A 14,703-nucleotide genomic window follows, 5' to 3' on the forward strand; every position below is an offset into this window, starting at 1 on the left:
TCACCACCACTCTGGACGGTCTTAGCAATTTGTGATCTGCTAGCAGCTCCAGTGTTTCATAGAGCATGCTGAAGGTCACAAATCAATGTAAAAGCTACTTTACACACTGCGATATCGGTCCCGATATCGCTAGTGTGGGTACCCGCCCCCATCTGTTGCGCGACACGGGCAAATCGCTGCCCGTGCCGCACAACATCGCCCAGAGCCGTCACACATACTTACCTGTCCGGCGACGTCGCTGTGACCGGCAAACCGCCTCCTTTCTAAGGGGGCGGTCCGTGCGGCGTCACAGCGACGTCACTGAAGCGTCACTGAACCGCCGCCCAATAGCAGCGGAGGGGCGGAGATGAGCGGGACGTAACATCCTGCCCACCTCCTTCCTTCTGCATAGCAGCCGGGAGGCAGGTAAGGGGAGCTTCCTCGCTCCTGCGGCGTCAAACGCAGCGATGTGTGCTGCCGCAGGAACGAGGAACAACTTTGTTACTGCTGCAGTAACGATTTTGAAGAATGGACCCCCATGTCGCCGATTAGCGATTTTGCACGTTTTTGCAACGATGCAAAATCGCTTATCGGTGTCACACGCAACGGCATCGCTAATGCGGCCGGATGTGCGTCACAAATTTCGTGACCCCAACGACTCCGCATTAGTGATGTCGCAGCGTGTAAAGCCCCCTTAAGTCTATGAGAGCCTCGTTCTGGCCTCATTCTGGCTCTCATAGAGATGCATTGAGTGTTTGTGACGTAACTTCTGACTTATGGCCAGTTAGAAGTTACTGTCACAAGATGGTGCCGCGGGACCAGAGTGATGTCGGTAAATGGTGACGCTGCCGGTAGGTGAGTATGAGACAGGGGATAGAGAAATTAAATTTAAAGCACTACTCCAGTCCAGTACTGAAGCAAAAAAATTGGCTGGAGTGGTGCTTTGACACATCATGAGCACTGGATTTTTCCAGAATTTTGGCCATAACCTACCCTGTTCTTGGGGCAGAATATTAATAACAGATTAGTGTGAGGCAGAAACATGGCACCCAGCTCTGTTAGCTCCTAGCTACATGAATGGAGCGGATCTCTAGTTCCCTAGAGCCATCACTAAACTGTGTGAAGAAGCGCTGGTGTTCTGCTCCATCACACTGTTTACATACAGCCACTGCTGGAGCTGCTAGCAACTAATTGTGTATGACGCCAGGAATCAGCCTCCTGCATCTCTGATATTTATGACCCCATCGATTATTAAAAACTAAAATAAATTGAAATAATATATGTAATTGATCTTAAAGGGAAGCTTACCCTCAGAATATAATCTACTGTTTAAATCAAGTTGTTGTGTTAGACATATTTTTAAAACACTTTAAGCAAATTTTGTTGTTTTTTTTTCATAACATGATCTTTATTTTAAAAAAAAAATAAATAAATAAAATATAGTAGTCCTGCAGTCTTTACACTGGACACAAGAGCTTTTGTAAAGTTTTTTAACAAGGTTCTATAAAGGGAATCTGTCACCAGGTTTTCACTGCTTCAACTGAGAGCAGCATAATGTAGGAAAAGAGACAATGAATCCAATAATGTATCACTTCATTTACCAAATGAAGCAGTTGTGACATAGAGTTCTTAAGGTACCGTCACACTAAGCGACGCTCCAGCGATCCCACAAGCAACCTGACCTGGCAGGGATCGCTGGAGCGTCGCTACACGGGTTGCTGGTGAGCTGTCACACAGGCAGATCTCACCAGCAACCAGTGACCAGCCCCCAGCCAGCAGCGACGCGTGGAAGCGATGCTGCACTTGGTAACCAACCCGATATTTACCTTGGTTACCAGCGCACACCGCTTAGCGTTGGCTCCCTGCACTCTTAGCCAGAGTACACATCGGGTTAATTACCCGATGTGTGCTCTGGCTATGTGTGCAGGGAGCAGGGAGCCGGCACTGACAGCGTGAGAGCGGCGGACGCTGATAACGAAGGTAAATATCGGGTAACCAAGGAAAGGGCTTCTTGGTTACCCGATATTTACATTGGTTACCAGCGTCCGCAGAAGCCGGCTCCCTGCTCACTGTCACACACAGCGATGTGTGCTTCACAGCGGGAGAGCAACAACTAAAAAATGGTCCACGACATTCAACAACAACCGGCGACCGCACAGCAGGGGCTAGGTTGTTGCTGGATGTCACACACAGCAACATCGCTAGCAACATCGCTGCTACGTCACAAAAGTCGTGCCTCAGCAGCAATGTTGCTAGCGATGTTGCTTAGTGAGACGTGGCCTTTAGATGTAGCATGTAACAGAGCTCAAAAATCTAACTCTGACCACATTGCAGCTCTCTGCATACATTGTCTATTGACAGTGAGCTGCTTATCAGAAGAGTGGTGTGGTTGGACCAGGGCTTCTGTGCTCTGTGGTCATGACAGTGATGACATATGACCGAAGCATCAGAAGTTTGGTTCGGAGGGCACAGTTGAACCATAGATAAGGTTCGGTTTTTGACCATGACTTGATCCGAACCTCCATAGAAGTCAGTATTTGGGCAGTTTGTGTCTACACCCATATTCAGGCAGCCATAAGCAGAACACTTCTGGGGGAGGGAGGGCAGAGTTTTTCTTTTTGTTTGTGTGTGTACACATTACATCAGATCACGCTGATTTTACCCTCAGTATGAGCCTTTCAAACAATGCACATGACTCGCACAGGGCCAAGCATCACTCGCACCTAAGCATAGGGCTGCTCATTTGAGTGGTTTGCACTCATAACTCACTCGAACTTCAAACCCGAACTTTGTCTTTTGGTAGTCGGTTTCCAAACCCGTACTTTAAACCTCGAACCTCAGGTTCACGCATCTCTAGTGATAATCGCGTGGTGATAAAACCTTTGTGGCATGGAAATAACAGTACACATCCTAATAAGTGACACACCAATGATTTCAGTGTTTTAACCATTACTTTATGTTGTTCTTAGACTGCATAGTGTGAGATGGCATCTGGCTACATCGCTAACGGGCGGTATGTACCACAGAAGTGGTGGGAGCCTCAGGAATGCTGGCACCTGTAGTGCCAGAGTTTATTCATTGCAGTGTTCAGAGGGTGAGGCTTTCAGGTAACTAAAGAGATGGGTGGGGCTGGTTACCTGCATACCCCGCCCATGGGTGTGTTTGACAAGGGGCTGACAGACCACATGGCTTTAGAATGGAGTCAGTCTATTTGGCACATGGTCTGTGTGTGGAGTTGGGTTGAAACCTCCAGGAATGAACCCATGAGTGAGGGTTTGATATACTGACTGGGGTCAGGGTGCAGAGGTGAGGAAACCTCTTCTGAGAAGTCAGTCTCTGCTGGGACTTATGTGCTGGACTGACTCTGAAGGGCTGATGTTTATAAATGTGCCTGTTTTCCTGCATGTAAATGCCATTAGTTTTCAGTACTGGCGATATGCTTTAGGCAGTCTAAACAAAGCAACCTGAGGTTTTAAGCAAAGTGCCTCCCATGTCTACCTGAACCCGCGTGCTGAGTGAGTACCCCCACGTTGCAGGGTGCAACGTCACAATAGCAAAAACCTGCTGACAGATTCTCTTTAATAGAAGGATTGCAATAAAATCTAACACCTCTTATACAAAGCTGATAAACAAAAGCTCCACAATTGACAACAACAACAACTGATCCTGCTCCCCCTCTTTACACAATGACCTTTGCACATGCTCATTAAATGCTTCAATACAAAAGATAGGCCAGGGGTCTAACAATTGTGGCTTTATACATGTGTTGTTTCCTAAAACAACAAAAAGTTAGACTCTACAAAAGTCCCACTGAGCACTGTGTCAATTGCAATACAGATTGTGATGTGAAAAAATTTTTGTCAAAATGTAAATATTTATTTAACGCAAAAAATCTAGGTCATTTAACAAAAGGAAAGTAATCCCAGCAAGCAGCGAGAACTGTATTGTGATGACGTACCAGGAGAAAGAGTTAAATACACAAAGGAACGCAGCCCGCAGGTGCTGAAGTCCAATCTGTAAATCCTTTGCCTTCAGGATACAGCTTTGCGCTCTTAGCAATTCACACTCCACATTGTTTGCACCTCCTGCAATCTTGGCAGTGGTATAATACTAGGAAGGAATTTGTGAAATGTTCAGAACTATTCGCGATTACTGCTTAAACCGAAGGAGATACATATATCAAGGCTTTTAAAGAATTCATAATCTTCTATATCGGTAAAGCTGTGCGTCTAGTCTTTGACATGCTGTTACCTGTAGACACAGAAATGCTTGCTTGTGCCAGAAACCTTGGGCGGGACATTGAATAACAAGTGGAGGGCACTTCTTCGCCACATAACCTGCCCCCTTCGCTCCTCTTGTCCTCGTCACAGTTGGGTGGAGATTAAGAATTGCTGCTTACCTGAAGTGTTTGTTCCTGTTCTCATTGGAATTCAGGTGGACACAGAATTGCACCGAAAAGAACACAGGAAAACAAGGTGAGACCACTTTATACAAGCCCATGACCACACAATACTGGAAACAAGGCTTCCAAGGTATATAGAACTAGTCTTAAGGTAAGAGGGTCACCTTATAAATATAGATCACTTGCGGCACTAAGTTTTAATGGTGCCTTAGCTTTGCAATTTATGGTCACAGGTGTTTAACATGTTTTAGTGTTACATTATACGTATATCTTTTAGCTTATTTTATTTCATTTTATATTGTATTCATGTTTACCATTCACTTCTATATTTGGTTTTACTATTTACTAATTTCCTCTTAAATTTACAAAGGAGGAAGTATTTTTAGATAATATTTTGATTTGGGTTTTATGAGATATTAGGGTTAATAATGGAAAAAGTGTCAAAAAAAATTAGCAAATCTGGCACAAAAGTGAGGAATGTTGGATCGGTAGGGATCTGAAGTCTGGCAGCTCAGCTGGGTGCAAGAATACAGAATCTTCTGACTGCATTATTAGATTGTATGGAGCAGTCACTATACCATATATCTTAATCAGCGTTGTGGAAACCACCATATTATTACAACTTATACAATGCCTAGGGCAACTCATTTAATTGGATTTTCCTATCTCAATAAGCAGTATCATATCACTAGGATATACCATTATTTCATGATCATTAGACCGTCACTGATCTGGTGAAAGAACGGACCACAGCAATGTCTTACAATATTTCCTCTCCATAGACTCAATTTCCAATTGAAAAGTTTTAGAGCAGCTAAAAGGGTTTGCAAAGGACAGCAATACTGATGGTTCTTTTTTTCCTTACCATAGGTCATCAATTTTAGGATTTGCACAGGACAGGAATACTGATGTTTTTTTTCTTCCTTACCATAGGTCATGAATTTTAAGGTTTGCATAAGACAAGTATACTGACGGTTCTTTTCTTCCTTACCATAGGTCATCAATTTTAGGGTTTGCACAGGACAGGAATACTGATGGTTCTTTTCTTCCTTATCATAGGTCATCAATTTTAGATAGGTGGGGGACCAACAGCCAAAACCCCCACAATAAGACTTTAGCAGATTCTTGGACCACCAAATTTTTACTATGTATGGATCTGGAATACCAGAGGTCCGGACACTGCAGTTGCCGCCTCCAAGTACTACAGATCAGCTCCCATTCACTTCAATAGAAGTTGAGTTGCAGTACCCAATATTGCCCACTCAACAATGTACAGTGATGTGGTTTTCTGGCCCTATATGATGTGTACTTCAAGCGAAAGCAGGATCTCCCAACACCTAATTGGTGGGGGTGTTGTATAGTGGATTCCACCAACCTGATATTGGTAACCTACCCTATGAATAAGTGATCAATGTTGTAGTCCTGACAAACCTTTTAGAAGGAATATGTCAGCAGATTTTTGTACCTCATCTGAGAGCAGCATGATATAGGTACAGAGATTTTGAATCCCCAGAGTTATCACCTAGATTACTGGCTGCAGCCCTTCTGACACAATCTGCATTTTTAGCTTTACTCATGTAGCATGTAGCACAGTCCACAAAGCTGTCCCCACCCACACCAGGCTCCCTATAGAGATTGTACATTGACTGTGAGGTGTCAATAACACCAGGGGGTTTACCAGACAACATGGCATGAGCCAGCTAGCCAAACTAATGAAAAGGGACCTGTTGCTAAAGCAAATAAAGCAGATAAACAAAAGATATGACTGTAACAACACAGGCATGCCTGAACTTTCTGTCTTAACCCTTACCCCATACTGGCATCAGTTTATATGACAAAAACCTGCAGACAGATTCCCTTTAAATTCAAATAAAAACCACAAACTGCAGATCCTTTCACAACTGAGTGGCAAGAAGTGAAGATAAAAAATAGTGAAAATAGTATTGCATAGCGGCCCCATTATCCTCAGGATTAGTGGGGGTCCCGGAGGTTGTAGCCCCATTATTCTCTAAATGAATGAAGATACTAGCCATGGAAGCACCACATTAAGTTTCAGTTTTTACTATTCTGAGTATATTCTCCATTACATATATACACAGTTGTATTGTAGTTCTAGCATATAGTTTTATATTTGTCATTTCATGCTTTCACCTTTAAGGTAGTCACTGACATTGTTGAGGCCTGAGGCTCCCGTTAGCTGAGATATACCAATAAAACATCTGCAATTTTCTACTAATTACGGTATATGGTTAGGAAATGTCTGTAGCAATTGCAGACATGACAATAAGCATTAAATTTGGTATTACCCAACAATATCCTACTTCCAAGTCAGGACCTTGTATGTGCAGCTTACTTTATTACGTAGCTACAGGAAGGATTCTCTAGAGGCCAGAATTTATGGAGTAGCATTGATGACATGAGCATGACACATTGCATTGTGTACTGTGAGATTATACACCCTGTAAGGGCATTTGTACCGGAAACTCATGTTGTGCTATAATTAAATAGTGAAGGACATGGTTGTCTACTGCATTCATTAGGCACTGGGCCTAATCTGCATTTATTAAAGGAACCGTTAAACAGCCGATTGAGACTTTTCACTGTGTTATCAGAAATGTGACAGTAGTCATCCGAACCAGGAAATTCATTAACTTGTAAATACTGTATTTTTCATTTTATAAGATGCACCCCAAATTTGAAGAAAAAAAAGGGGAAAAAAAATATGGGGCACATATTATAATCCGGTGGTGTCTTACCAGGGAGGGGGACCGACACCAAAGCTGGGGTCACAGGAGGCAGAGGCGATACTGGAGTACTGTGATGCTACAAGTGGTACAGAGGGGGGCCTAGATACTCCCCGCAAGTGCTGCTTTGTGCCGGCGCTGTGAACGCGGCTCTGCTCTGTGCGGGGCTGGTCAGTGCAGCACGACGCTGCTCTGTGTGGTTCTTCTCTGCTTTGTGCGGGACTGCTCTGCTCTGTGCGGAGTGGTGAGTCATGGGCCATTCTGAAGATGTCGACGGTGAGTGTTTCTTCAAATAATGGTGGCTGGAGTCGGTGCATACGCAGATGAGAGTTTGAGCAGAGAGCTCCATCTGCGCACATGCCAACCCTAGGCGCCATTATTTGAAGAAACCCTCGCCACCAACATCTTCAGAATGGCCCGTGACTCACCGCACAGCGCAGCCCCCACACAGAGCCCTAGCCTCACCGCACCACACAGAGCCGAGTGAGCCGAACTTCTTCGAAGTAAACAGAAAGATCTTATTTACTCATGCACAACAAAACACAAATGTGCATTTCACGATTTGGTCCGTTTGATAGACATATATTTGGACTCTAGAAAGAATCTGAAATAAATCAAACAGAACACAGGGATAAGATTGCAGATCCACAAACCCATAACTGAAGGTCTAGATATCAATACATACAGGGGCAGACATATCAATGGTAAAACCTGTGTAGCCGCATGGAGGCCCAAGAGGTCAGAGGGCCAGTTCTACCTCGAAAGCAGGTGGAATTGTTTATTATGATGAGCTACTGGGCTAAAAAGTGCCATATGCTGTTCTTGTACAGAGGCCCTTTTCTCTCTTTGTCCACCAGTGAATACATACAATCCAACACTTTAATCAGCACATCTTGTGAAGTGTTGGGTATTTTCTATTTACTCCAACCCAAAAATATTAACATTTGAGAGTTCTCAGTGGTTGATACCTAATAATGGCTAACTGAAAAGATGGCAATAATATCAGGTTTTCGAGACTACTCAGGTCTCTTCATCAGGCTCAGTATAACACAAAATCTGAAGAGTCACATATTTATACACAACAAGACATAGAATAGTGCAGTAATTAACACAGGTGACATCTATGTAGTGTTGTGTATAAATATGTGATCCTTCAGATTTTCTGTTATACCATGCCTGATGAAGACACCTGAGTAGTCTCGAAAGCTGCTATAATTGCCATCTTTTTAGTTAGCCATTAAAAGGTATCAACCACTGAGGACTCTCATATTTTATTATTTTTCTATCTACTGGCTAACATCGTACAAAGATATATTTCCTGTACTCTAACCCAATAACTCTAGAATTGGCCGTTTTCTAACATAGCATTATATCCTTTTTTGGGCTCCAAGAAAATAAAATATGTTTTGGATGATATGACACCATTACGAGACCACAGTACTAACCATTGTCACCCCATATTGCTATGGTATGACAGGCATCAGAAGTAAGTACTTTATGTTATGGTGAAAGTTTATTTTTCTGAAAAGTAAACCTTACGGTCTGGAAACCTTCTAACTTGATTGCCGGCCCCTAACAAGTTCTTGAATCTACAGATTTTGTATTGCAGACACTAACAGAGCTCATCCAGGATATATGTAAATGTAGAATCATGTAATTATTAGAAATTGCAGCAAAATTATAGTCAGGGTAACTTTCCTGCCCAAGGGGCTGCCACTAAACGTTTAAAAGTCATCTAAGGATCAGTGTCCGGGCAAGTTACATAGAGATATTCCTGAGATTGTAAGCCAACCTCATAACTTACATGCCTGTGGACCTAAAATAACAGCTACTGAAAACCTAAACGCTAAGTGTTATCAGTGATTGATGATATACTACGGCCAGCCGGTATAGACAGGTCAAGATCAGCTATTAGAACTGAACTTATTGCGCAATATGTTAATCAACGAGTTGTCTAGTTTGGGTCATAATGGTTTTATTAGGTACAATATTAATAAAGTACTGAATTTGTAACTAGTTGCAATAAAATCAGTAATGTCCATAAAGTATAGATTTATTTAGTTTACTCATTTTTATAACACAACATATTTCACAGCTCTTTACAAACATTATCATCACTTTCCCCATTGGCCTCACAATCTAAATTCACTATTTGTATGTCTATGGAGTATAAGAAGAATCCACAGTACAAAAAGGAAACACACGCAAACAACATACAAACTCTTTGCAGATGTTGACCAGGGTGGGATTTGAACCTAGGACGCCAGTGCTGTAAAGCAACAGTGCTAACCACCAACCTAACAAGCAGATGCTCCATGTTGGAGATCACTCCAACCCAGGTGGTCATACTTGTCCTGGAACCTCCAATTTAACCTTGTGACTTTCATGACAAGAATCACAGTAGGGCAGTTTAGAGACCTATCTCCCTGATATAGGGCCTAAACATGGCCGGGTACACCTTATCAGGTCCTTTATTATAACTAGTTACCGGGTACACCTTATCAGTTAGTTATAGTTAGTTATAACAAAATTAGTTAGCTATAATGAAGGACCTTATCAGGTCCTTTATTAGAACAAGTATTATGTAAAGCAAGAAAATTAAACATGTTTACTTTGGAGCTCTCTTCTTTCAGGAAAGACCAGTAATTCCTTTTTTTTTTTTTCGCTTCAACTATAAAAACCCAACTTAAAAAATTACATGTACTAAGAAACTTATTTAAAGCGTTTTTCAAAAAAAAATAACTTATTCCCTATCTATGTGATAGGAGATAACTTGCTGGTCAACGGGGAGGGTGGGGGGGTACAAGAGATTGTACTTACAGCCATTGTCAGATTGTGGCTTTGGAACTCTGAGAAAAGGGCTCTGGAGTCCATCCTGAATGGAGCAGAGGTGCACATGCTGTGCCTCCGCTCCATTAAGATGTTGTCCATGATTGACATGGAGGTCTGTTCAAACTTATGAATCCTCAGTGTGTACAGTCCGTTCTGTCAGGATTCTCCAGTGTTGGTGGCGGTTAGACTGGACGGTCATGCGATGTTCATACTTCAGGCCTCATTCCTATGACATGTGCATGGCCTCATTCAAATCACTTCAAGGTTCGGCACATCTAGAAAGAATTGGCTCAGGAGTATGCAGATCGCATACTTGCGGTCACATGACACCCACTCCCAACACTGTGATGCCTGACAGCATGCATTATGCGCACTGTGAAGATTCAGCAATCTGTAATTACATAGAGTGACTGCAGACTTTTTTTCCAAACCTGGACAATGCTTTACACCCCTTCACCACTCGGCAATTTCTCGTTTTTTCCTCCCCTTCTTCTGAGAGCAATAACTTTTTGTATTTTTCCTTCAATCTTGCCATATGAGGGCTTTATGTTCTGCGGCACGAGTTGTACTTTTGAATGAAATCAATACTTTTACCATACAGTGTACTGAAAAATATTCCAAGTGCGGTGAAATTATAAAAAAAGTGAAATTACAAGATTGCTTTTTGTTTTTCTTTATTTACCATGTTCACTATTTGGTAACTCTGACCTGGCATTATAATTCCCCAGGTCAGTACGAGTCCATAGATACCAAACACGTATAGTTTTACTTTTATCTAAGTGGTGAACAAAAATACAGAAGTTTGTCCTCTCCAAAAATTGTGCGTTTGTCGCCATTTTCTAAGCCCGTAGCGTTCTCATATTTTGAGATGCGAGTGATGGCTTATTTTTTGTGCATTGAGCTGGCATTTCTAATTATATCATTTTTGCACAGATGTGATGTTTTGATCACCTGTTATTGGATTTTAATGCAATGTTGCAGCAACAAAAAAAATTTAAAAATATTTTCTCACTATGCCGTGTACTGATCATATTAATTGATTTATATATTTTGATCGAGCAATAGCAAATATGTGTATTTTTTATTATTGTTTTATTCTCAAAGGGACAAAAGGTGAGTGATTTGAACTTTTAGGAAAGGTAGTAATTGCAAGCTCACCTGCCTATGAACATAACATGCTCCTTGGGAGGAAGCGCGGGCAACACTTTGCTAGTGGAAATCAGTAATGAAAAAATTCCACCTTCCAAGAGTAAAAAACGCCTTTTTTAGTCTTGTAAGCTGGAATTTTTTCATTACATTTGAACTTTTAGGTTGTTTTGATTTTCTTAATATTTTTTAAAACTCTTTTTTTGAACAGTTTTTATTAGTTCCCTTTATGGCTGTACACTCATGCTTCAGCATCGCTCTGATCAGCAGAAATGCTGATATCCTGTAAGTGTCAGCGCTCAGCCGGAATTGACAGGAAGTGAGTCATAACAGTGACAGGGGTCATCATCTGACACAGCGCTGTCATGGCAACAAAATGGCGCCCTGGAGAATGTCACGGGGCCGCCAATGGTGGCGGGGAACAGTGTAGCTCCTGCTGAAGCGAGTAAGATCACGCTGTAAGGCTATATGCGCACGTCTGCGTTCTGCCGTGACACATATTCCGCAGCATTTTGACACCGCGTGTGCGCTCCAAAACGCAGCTGAAAAGCTGCGTTTTGGATTGCAGAATGGATTCAGAATTCATGTGTTCTGGATGCTTGGTCTGCCATAGTCAGAGTGGGAAAAGCATCCAAAACGCACAAAAGAAGTGACATGTTGCTTTTTAGAACGCAGCGTTTTGGCAAAAAATGTCAGCATCCAAAACGCTGCGCTCTAAAACGCAACGTACGCATGTATCTTGCAAAATTCTCAGTCTTTGCTGGGGACGCAGAACGCATGCGTTTACACAACAATTTAAAATGCTGGAAAAACGCATGACAAATGCACACGTGCGCACACAGCCTAAAGGCCGCTTTACATGCTGCATTCTCGCTAACGAGATCGCTAGCGTGCGTACCCGCCCCCATCATTTGTGCGTCACTGGCAAATCGCTGCCTGTGGCGCACAAAATCGCGCGGACCCGTCACACGTACTTACCTGCCTAGTGACGTCGCTGTGACTGGCGAACTGCCTCCTTTCTAAGGGGGCAGTTCGTTCGGCGTCACAGCAACGTCACTAAGCAGCCACCCAATCAAAGCGGAGGGGCGGAGATGAGCGGGACGAACATCCCACCCACCTCCTTCCTTCCTGATTGCCGGCAGCCGCAGGTAAGGTGAGGTTCCTCGTTCCTGTGGTGTCACACATAGCGATGTGTGCTGCCGCAGGAACGTACCTGCAGCAGCAACAATAATTGGGAATAGAGGAGCATGTCAACGATTAGCGATTTTGCACGTGTTTGCAACGCTATTCGATCACACATAGGTGTCACACGCAACGACATCGCTAACTCGGCCGGATGTGCGTCACGATTTCCGTGACCCCAACGACATCACTTTAGATGATGATTTCGCAGCGTGTAAAGCAGCCTTAAGAGCTTGACAGCTCAATGCCATTTCTATTTTGAAATCGAGTAACATACCATGTGGAACACCTTTACAACCAAAGATGTACTGGTACGTCCTTGGTCGCCTCCCTCTGGTTACCGCGGGCTCCGCACTAAGAATATTGCCAATACCCAGAAACTGAGCTGCCAAGAAAAATGAAAATGTTATGGCTCTCAGAAAAAAAAGGGGGGGGTATGAAAAATGGAAAATCGCGACGGGTGAAGGGGTTAAGCAGAACGGTGGTAGCCCATGGGATGCTAGTTTACATTATCATCTATAGTTTTTTTGGGGGAGGGTTAACCAAAGATTTTATTATTATACATCAGGAATACATAACAACCATCAAGGAATATTTCAACATTATATAGCTTTACAGTGTCATATTTTTGTATTCTTCCTACTTTATTATATAACAAACTCTACTTAAAACCCCCTCCTCTCCCCTCCTCACACACACACCCAACATTACGCATTTGTTTGAGGCTCAGATACATTAGTTTACTTTTTTTGCTGTATTTTCTCTGCAGTGCGCACATCTTTTCTCAGTGCTGTGGTTTTCCAGAGTCTCTATTCTCAGAACTACCTATAGCTGCAAGGCCCCTGGTTTGGCTGCTTACAAAAACAAGCACAGACACGCTTCCCTAGAAGACTGAGCACACAGTGCTTGCCCTCAGGAAAGTGATATTAACTGGAATGTAGATAAACTTGATGGATTCCTTTCGTGCATAATTTAGCTGTAAATTCCAGATTGCATGATGTCAGTAGCCGTAACAATATTTCCCTTCAGTAATCTGGTATTTAGAATAGCGTGTATGCAGTTAATGTTATCGCACTTCATTTTAATGAAAATGAAAATAACAGTCAATGATCAACTTTATTAGAAATGCAAGTATATAATAGACATAACCACTCGTGGCATAGGCCTCGATACCTGTCTTAAATGCAGAGCTGCCGTTGAGAACATTTTCCCAGTGGGATGTAAAAATTGTTTAAAAGAACTGTAGAGTCCTCAGTGGTTGAAACCTTTTAATACCTTCTACCTTTTAAGACACTGCCACGATGGGCTCCAGCCAATCCCGGATCCGTCGACGGTTACCACTGGTGCCCGTGAAAGTTTTTAGTGAAGTGTCCCTCGGTTGCTATCCGGAACCCAGGCCGAGCCTCCTGCTCCAAACTACGGGCCCACGGAGAGAGAGGAAGACTAAGGCTACTTTCACACATCAGTTTTTTCCCATCAGGTACAATCCGGAAAAAAACGGGTAAACCGGATCCGGTATCGCATCCGGTTTATCCCCATAGACTTGCATTGTAACCGGATTGTACCTGATGGCTTTGCGGTGCATCCGTTTTTTTCCAGATGCGGCAAAATAAATAAATGCGGCGGCCGGATAGAACATTCCCTGCAACGTTTTTTGCTACGGCAAAAAAAAAACCGCATCGCGCCGCATCCGGCCGCTGCGGCGCATTTTCAATGCATGCCTATGGATGCCGGATGCGGCGCGATGCGGAAAAAAACGCATCCGGCCGCCGCATGCGGTTTTTTCCACTGCGCATGCTCAGTAGCGTGCCGCAACCGGAAAAAAACGGACCGGCCGCATGTAACAACTTATGCAAACGATGCGGTGTTTTCACCGCATCCGTTGCATAGGTTTCACAGCCGGATTGAGCCGCACGGCTCAAACCGGATGTGTGAAAGTAGCCTAACTCCTGTTGTCAGTGCTAGATGTTATCTCAAGCTGTGCCCAGGAAGGTTCTGTCTAAAGTGTGTTGGTTGCTCCTACTTCTACCCCACGTGGTGCCCACCTAGCGACTGGAGAAGTCCCATCCTTCGTGATGGCTGGCTACCCTGTCTGCCCTAGTACACCCCCCTGTGAGTAAGCACCTGCTGTTGTTTGTGTGTGTTTTGTGAAGGCAGCGGCAGGTTAACTCCCTCCTGACCCGGGATAGATATTACCCCTGAAAAGTGGTGTAATACCCTGAAGCCCAAAGGGGCCACACATAGCTTGTCTTCTTTAATGCTCCATTCTATGTCCTGTTGTGTATAAATATGTGACTCTTCATATATGTGTTATACTGAGCCTGATGAAGAGAACTGCATAGTCTCGAAAGCTTGCTATTATTACCATCTTTTCAGTTAGCCGTTAAAAGGTATCAACCACTGAGGACTCTCTGTTCT

General features: G+C 43.3%; 1 protein-coding gene across 2 annotated transcripts in view; it reads left to right on the forward strand.

Annotated features, from left to right (window-relative positions):
• The first annotated feature begins 4,357 nt into the window (after positions 1–4,357).
• The window catches only part of FERMT1 (FERM domain containing kindlin 1), a 107,359-nt gene continuing 97,013 nt past the window's right edge, over positions 4,358–14,703 (forward strand). Inside the window, exon 1 of one of the 2 annotated variants that reach the window (XM_075339310.1) lies at positions 4,358–4,454. The gene's annotated coding sequence lies outside the window, so the exon portion shown is untranslated. Of the gene's footprint in view, positions 4,533–14,703 lie in introns of both variants that reach the window. The other variant, XM_075339311.1, reaches the window with a different exon arrangement.

The sequence above is a fragment of the Anomaloglossus baeobatrachus genome, chromosome 3, assembly GCF_048569485.1.
Source record: "Anomaloglossus baeobatrachus isolate aAnoBae1 chromosome 3, aAnoBae1.hap1, whole genome shotgun sequence".
In the NCBI taxonomy this organism is placed as follows: Eukaryota; Metazoa; Chordata; class Amphibia; order Anura; family Aromobatidae; genus Anomaloglossus; species Anomaloglossus baeobatrachus.